This window comes from Durio zibethinus, chromosome 17 (assembly GCF_047325235.1).
Source record: "Durio zibethinus cultivar Kanyao isolate XHJ-2024 chromosome 17, ASM4732523v1, whole genome shotgun sequence".
In the NCBI taxonomy this organism is placed as follows: Eukaryota; Viridiplantae; Streptophyta; class Magnoliopsida; order Malvales; family Malvaceae; genus Durio; species Durio zibethinus.
Window position 1 is genome coordinate 20,813,902 of NC_143178.1, and position 5,880 is coordinate 20,819,781.

Here is a 5,880-nt window from a genome sequence, read left to right on the forward strand (position 1 = left end):
AGCCCCAATGTTGCCAGACAAATTTTCTAGTGGTGAATAATAATCAAACCTATAATTGTTAAATTTTTTTAGATTGGATAAGATTCAGATTTTCCTTTTTTTATTTTTTTTTGTAAAATTACATGTAATTAAATTAAAATCAAATTAATTAATTGAATTGAAGGACACATATTCAATTAAAATAAAATTAATTGATAAAAAAAATTATTTAATTATTCAATATGATAAAAAAATTTTCGATTAGTTATATAAATATATTTTTCCTTATAAAGTAATACTACTATATTTTTTTCATAAGAAAAAAGACTTTTATTTAAATTTAGTCCACTGTTAAAAAATAGATCCGTTTGCCGCCAAATATTCCCGAAACATCGGGTCAACCCTTGTTTCAAAAATCTACAAACTAACAGGCAAAGACCAAAGAACAAGTCGAGCTATTAACCGCTCCGACAACCCGCCCGAACTAATCTCTTTCCCTGTCTTCCCCTGTAATCCAAAAAAACTCCACGTGTCCTTTTTCAAAGATACTTTCCATTCCCAACTTCTTCGTCTGTACTTTGCCGTCAAAATTTACAAAAGTAATCTTCCGAATAACATCCGATATTTTCCTCAAATTTTCTCGAGAAACGCTGATTCACTTTTTCAGGCTCTTCAAATGACAATTTCAATATCTAATCACTTCCTAGCTCTCACGCAACCTTCCAGTTTTTCACTCAACCGGCGGCAGCTCTCTTCTAGTCGAATATTTACCTGCCGCAACCGTAGCTTCCTCTTCGGAGGAGCTGGAATAACCGGAATATACAGAGCGAAGCCTCGAGAGCTGGTCCTCGGCAACCCGGCAGTGACGGTAGAAAAAGGAAAGTACAGCTACGACTTTGAACACTAATCAACAAGCTAAGCAGCCTCCCTCCACGTGGAAGCATCGCGAGATGCCTCGATGTCTTCCGCTCACCGTGGCGATTGGCAACGATCACTCCAACTCTTCAAATACATGCAACGCCAGATATGGTGTAAGCCAAAGGAACACATTGGCACCATCATGATCGTCTCTTTGGCCGCGAAGGCTTGCTCGAGAATGCCACGAAGTGTTCGACGAAATGCCTAGCCAAGGTGTGACTCGCAGTGTCTTTCCTAGACGATATTGATTAACGCCTATGGACGGAACGGTGCGTATGATGTTTCGCTTGAGTTACTTGACAAAATGAAGAAAGATAAAGTTTCGCCTAGTGTTTTAACTTATAATACCGTGATTAATGCGTGCCCGAGGGGTGTGTTTGATTGGAAGGGCTTGTTAAGGTTGTTTGCGGAAATGAGGGAATGCAAGCTGATATTGTTACTTATAATACTCGGCTTAGTGCTTGTGCTAATAGGGACTAGGCAATGAGGCGGAAGTGGTTTTAAGACTATGAATGAAGGAGGGATATTGCCGGATTTAACTACTTATAGTTATCTTGTTGAGACGTTTGGGAAGTTAGGCAAGATGGCGAAGGTTTTGGAGTTACTTAAGGAAATGGAGTCTGGAGGGAATTTGCCGGATATTATGTCATATAATTTGTTTTTAGAGGCTTATTTTAAGTTGGGTCAATTAAGGAAGCAATGGGTGTGTTTAGGCAGATGCAGGTCGTGGGTTGTGTGCTGAATGCAGATGGATATAGTATTTTGTTAAATTTGTATGGGAGGAATGGGCGGTATGATGATGTGCGTTGCTTTTTCTTGAGATGAAAGCAAGCAATACGGAGCCGGATGCCGCTACCTATAATATTTTGATATGGGTTTTTGGAGAGGGTGGATGTTTTAAGGAGGTGGTGACTTTGTTTCATGATATGGTGGAGGAGAATGTTGAGCCTTATATGAAGACTCATGATAGTTTGATATTTGCTTGTGGGAAGGGGGGGCTTCAATAGGATGCCAAGAAAATTCTACTTCACATGAATGAAAAAGGGATAGTGCCTAGTTCTAGGGCTTATGCTGGTGTCATTGAAGCTTATGGACAGGCAGAATTATATGAGGAACTCTAGTTGCCTTTAACACAATGAATGAAGTAGAGAGCAAACAAACTATTGAAACTTACAATTCACTGCTTCAGACTTTTGCAAGAGGTGGGTTGTACAAGGAAGCTGAAGCAATTTTGTCCAGAATGAATGAGACTGGTGTTGCAAAGAACAGGGATTCCTTCAATGCTTTGATCGAAGTGATTAGGCAAGGAGGCCAGTTTGAGGATGCTATCAGGGCTTATGTAGATACGGAGAAGGCAAGATGTGATACTGATGAACAGACACTTGAACCAGTTTTAAGGGTGTATTGCTTTGCAGGTCTCATTGATAAGAGCGATGAGGAATTCCATGAAATCAAGGCTTTAGGGGTGTTGCCCAGTGTGAAATGCTATTGAATGATGCTGGCTGTTTATTCAAAGTGTGACAGGTCAGTTTCACTCAGTTATGTTGATATCATTTTTACCTATTTTTAATTTTTAAGATTGATGTACTGATTCTGTTAAGTAGTTGCCTCATATTTTTCTCGTCATCTCTCTCTATTCTCAATAAGCCTTTCATCTTTTGTTATGACTTGTGTTAGAGGACATATCTTTGGCATTTGGATGGAATTTCTTAGTAAAACTGATTGTTTGTATGGTTTCCTCGCATCAATTTATGAACATGACAGTAATATTTTTCAGTAATTTTCTCTAAAAGTGTTTTGTTTAGAATTTAACAACTTCCCTGTAGATGAAAAAGTGAGTTGGTAAATAGTACTTTATTGTGGTGCTTGATACCTTGGTGTGAAAGTTGATCTGCTTTATCTTTTTCCCCCCCTAAGCTCAAAAATTGACAGATGCCCATAAATGATTTGTTGATATGAAGGTTGTTTCCTTAGGACACTTCCCAATATAATATTGTTTCCAAGGATTCTATCCTGGATAAGGTGACCAAGTCCTGGAGCTATGAGACTAGTGACACACGCACATCCATTAGTAATTTATGAGGTTCTTGATATGAATAAAAAGTGAAATCTAGTGATATGAGAGGAAGTTAAGTGTAAGAAATACCGTTTATTCTCTATATTTTCCACATATGTGTAAGTTAAACTACACAGAGTCATCATATATATATTTGAAAGAGGCCTGATGGTTTCAAACTAGAAACAGGAATCCTAAGTTATTGATGTCTTAGAGTTAAATTTTATCAGACTTTGTTCAGTCTTGAATTACAATTAGTTTGTTGAGTTTACAGGTTGCTTTGGATTGTTGATGTCCTGGAGTTAAATTTTATCAGACTTTGTTCAGTCTTGAATTACAATTAGTTTGTGGAGCTTGTAAGGCACTTTAGATTATTGATGTCTTAGAGTTAAATTTGATCAGACTTTGTTCAGTCTTCAGTTACAATTAGTTTGTGGAGTTCACGAGGCAATTTCGAAGCAGAACTATTATCCCCTTATTTGATAATTTACTTACATCCAAAGTTCAACTTGTTCAGGTGGGATGATGCCTATAAGTTTCTCAATGAGATGCTTGCAAATAAAGTGTCAAATGTCCATCAAGTAATTGGACAGATGATAAGAGGAGATTTTGATGATGAGGCCGACCGGCAGATGGTATTGTATGTCTTTCACAATCTTAACTCTGAAGGATATAGCTTGGGAATAAGGTTCTAAAATGCACTTTTAGAAGCACTTTGGTGGCTAGATTAGAAAGAACGGGCTGCAAGGGTGCTCAATGAAGCAACAAAGCGAGGGCTAGTCCCTCAACTTTTCCGTAAAAACAAACTTGTATGGTCTTTGGATGTGCACTTATCGTGGGACTTAAATTCAAAGTTGTTTCATTCCAAGTTCATGTTAATTTTATTTGAATAATTATGTTGATCATTTCACAGGATGTGGGAAGATGTAACTTGCACTGCAATGTCCATTTAGGTCAACAATATGCAGAAGATGTTATTGAGTGGTGATGATCTTCCTCAACTTGGTGATGTAGTCAATTGTACATCAAAATAGCACTCCACGAACAGGGCTGTATCTTTCACATGTCCATTTAACCTAATATGTTAATTCCATAATTAAATGTTACTTCCCTTATTTATGGTTAAATGGATGCAGAGTCCATTTATACACATTGGTGGTGTGCTTTGCCTTAAAATCCTTATTTTATTTTTTCTGCAACTTTTGTCCCAAAGTATCTTTTGTATCACATGCTATCATGATTCTCTGACTGCCTCATTGGATGTTGTTGGTGTCACTCTTGCCCTTATACCACCCTTCATAATTATTCCTTCCTTCTGTTTCACTCTCGATTAAACCACTCTGAAGAACTTTCCGTCATCGCCATAAGCTGTCAAGATCCAGCCCTTCTGTATACCATAGGTATGAGTGGAATTATAGGCATAGTATAAATGGAGCATATTGGCCAAGTATTTCATGCCAAATTTCACCTTTACATGGATTATAAAGATTGTATGTACTATGTACTGCAACATATTGGAAACTTATAGCAGTTAAGTACTGCCATGGCAATTGAAGGTTTTCTGCTACATTGTTTGGCTTATGCCTTTTTTGCTCTAATTATACAATCGTATCAGTTGCATTGGTTCTTGTGATTCGGTTTTTCCTTGTAATAACAATAGCACTTTGTCTTGATCAGATGGAGGCAGGTGGAGAAAAGCTCAATTGCCCGTGATATTCCAGCTGCTAAGGCTGCCGATGGATTCCTGCAGGATACTGTGTCATCATCAGTTTCTTTCCCTGGGTGGAATAAAGGTCGCATTGTCTGTCAGCGGTCTCAGCTTAAGCGACTTCTGTCAGCCACAGACTCATCTTCAGATGGGTCCAAAGAGGATAATATACTTGCTTTAAGTAACTCACCCATTCCATCTATGAGAGTGAAATCATCAGCTAGTGATGCAGACTATGGCCAACATGATAATGTGATTTCTGAAACAAAATGAGAACAATAACAGTGCTTATGGCCAGCGCAGTTTAAATAGAAACACAAAATGTCTTCATCAGTTTCCAGGGCTGGGAAAATCTCTCCTAATTTCTATTCAATTTATGGAGATCGGAGGGTTGATTTGACACTAATCTTCCCTTGTTTGCAATGGAAAATGAAGGTATGGTCTTCGCCAAGACATCAGCTCACAAAATTGCTGCAAAGAATTTGTCCTTGGGAAAGGGTGGACCTCAATGAAGCACGGACGCATATGAACCTGTTTGTACCCGTGTCTAGTACTTTGACACTTCCGACAGATCAAAATACGTATTAAATTTAATCTAATATGACAAAAAAAAAGATAATTTTTGTGGGATAATAACATTTTATATTTTTTTATTATTTTATTTATCGTAAATTTTTAATTGTCTTTTAAAAATCAATTTAATATTTATTATATATTTTGAAATGATGATTATAATATATACAAAAACTTTATTATCACGTTTTGAGGTGTCAGTGTTCTTATTTTTTAAATATTATTATGTAATTGTGTTCATGTCGTGTGATGCTTGTATTGCGTATTTGTGTGCGTGCTTCATGCGACCTCAGTTGCTAGTGATGCAAACAGCTTTTCCATGAAGCGACATATCTCAAATGGATTACCAAATTAAGCCGTTGACTGATGACAGCTTCTGCGTTTTCACCTACGGGCTTAACATTGGTCCATTGGATATGGAATCTTACGATTCACCATAGGCTGGATTGAAGAGAATGAAGGGAGCAAGGACAGTAAAAATTGTACAAAATTTTCTAACCTTCTAATCAATTGCAAAAATAGTTTCCAAATTAGGAGATGATGAAATCCAATTGACCTCGTATATTTTAGACCAATTTTAGGCATTGTAAAATTACAAAGGCCATAAAGTTTCTCATTGGTTAATCTTGTGGGTTTGTCACACATT

The 5,880-nt window shown here is 37.2% G+C and overlaps 1 pseudogene across 1 annotated transcript; it reads left to right on the forward strand.

The window, feature by feature from the left end:
• The first annotated feature begins 413 nt into the window (after positions 1-413).
• Positions 414-5,419, forward strand: LOC111283230 (pentatricopeptide repeat-containing protein At1g74850, chloroplastic-like; annotated as a pseudogene). Its single transcript, XR_016328933.1, has 4 exons — positions 414-2,421; positions 3,471-3,788; positions 3,867-3,963; positions 4,614-5,419. The product of XR_016328933.1 is annotated as a pentatricopeptide repeat-containing protein At1g74850, chloroplastic-like (transcript).
• Positions 5,420-5,880: the final 461 nt, after the last annotated feature.